Here is a 1,530-nt window from a genome sequence, read left to right as displayed (position 1 = left end):
TTCCATAGGATCACAACTAAGTGTGGTGGAATTCTAATCCTTCTCAATGATACCTATACTTGGTTATAGTTCACACAGTCGAATGCCTTTGCATAGGCAATAAAACGCAAACCCACATCTTTCTGGTAGTCTCTGCTTTCAGCCAAGATTCATATGAAGTCAGCAAGGATTTAATTTCAGATCTTTTTCTGAATTGGGCTTGAATTTTGACCAGCTCTCCCTTAGTTTATTGCTGAAACCATGGTGGAATTATCTTCAGCAAAAATTTGATTGTAAATGCTATTAATGATATAGTTTGACAATTTCCACACTTTCGAGACCTAACTGCTGCCACTGCCACCAGCCCACAGTCGCAATGGCTTCACGGTCTCTTAGCTCCTGCCACACTATTTTTCTCAGGGATCTTTCATAGCCCATAGACATGATACCATGGTGCCTAACCTGTTGAAGGAACAACCCCAATGAAGCAAGATGCATCTGGACTAACTCATCTTTAATACTGTGAAGGATGTCAAAGAAAATAATTTTTTCATCATTTATGCTTCTCTTCTCTTTGCTGTTGCTGCAATGAATGAAACTCTGAAGACAGTAATGCCCTTGGTTGTGTGCATTGCCTAGGGTACCCCTCAACAGGACACAGTATAAGTTAAGTGTGCTCTGTTGGACCAGAGAAAGATAAGGTTGGTGGGACCAAACTTCCCTGGAGTCATTACTCCTGGTGAATACAAAATTGGTATCATGCCTGGTCATATTCACAAGAAATGAAGACTTTATCTTGTGTCCAGACTTGGCAACTTGACTTCTGAAACAGTTCACCAAACAACACAAGTTGGATTCGGGCAGCCTTTGTGTGTCAGCACTGGAGATGATCCTTTCAATAGAACGATTTTGCTTGACTTCTTTGAAGTCTCTGAATGACCCAGTGACTGTAGGCATCATGTTGGTTGGTAAAATCGGTGGCAATGCAGAAGAAGATGCTGTAGAATATTTGAGGCAGCCTAATTCAGGTTCAGATGCCTGGGATGTTCTTCCTTACTGGATGAACAGTTCCTCTGGGTGGGAGAATGGCTCATGCAGGGACAATTATTACTGCAGGGGAAGGGGGTGAGAAAGAGGTCTCTGCTCTTCTGAACACTGGGGTTGTGATCTGCAAGTCTTCTGCACAGTTGAGGGCACCATCTACAAAGCTTTTGAAAGAGGAAGATGCTATGAAAGAAAAGCCAAACCAAAAAACTTCCTGAAAATGTGGAATGAATCATTGTAGAAATGAAAGCTAGTTACCATTTGTTTCTGTTGTCTCCTAATTATCAAACTCTCCATACTTGACATTGGTCTTTCAGTTCAACAGAAAGCCACAGCCAAGAATGTTCTGCCCTGGTAGTTTCACTTCACTGTATACCAGAGACAGTCAATAAATCTAGCTTTCAACTTGAAAAATAAAATGTCCACACTGTTGGATGACCTTTCTTTGGAATGGGTACAAATATGATTCTCTTCCAGTCAGTTGGGCAGGTAAAATTTTCCCAATTT

At 41.2% G+C, this 1,530-nt stretch overlaps 1 pseudogene; it reads left to right on the top strand.

Moving 5' to 3' along the window:
• The first annotated feature begins 567 nt into the window (after positions 1-567).
• On the top strand, positions 568-1,241 carry LOC142458626 (succinate--CoA ligase [ADP/GDP-forming] subunit alpha, mitochondrial pseudogene; annotated as a pseudogene).
• Positions 1,242-1,530: the final 289 nt, after the last annotated feature.

The sequence above is a fragment of the Tenrec ecaudatus genome, chromosome 10 (assembly GCF_050624435.1).
Source record: "Tenrec ecaudatus isolate mTenEca1 chromosome 10, mTenEca1.hap1, whole genome shotgun sequence".
Lineage (NCBI taxonomy): Eukaryota > Metazoa > Chordata > Mammalia > Afrosoricida > Tenrecidae > Tenrec > Tenrec ecaudatus.
Note: the sequence above shows the minus strand (reverse complement) of the source record. Positions and strands in the feature narration are given on the sequence as shown.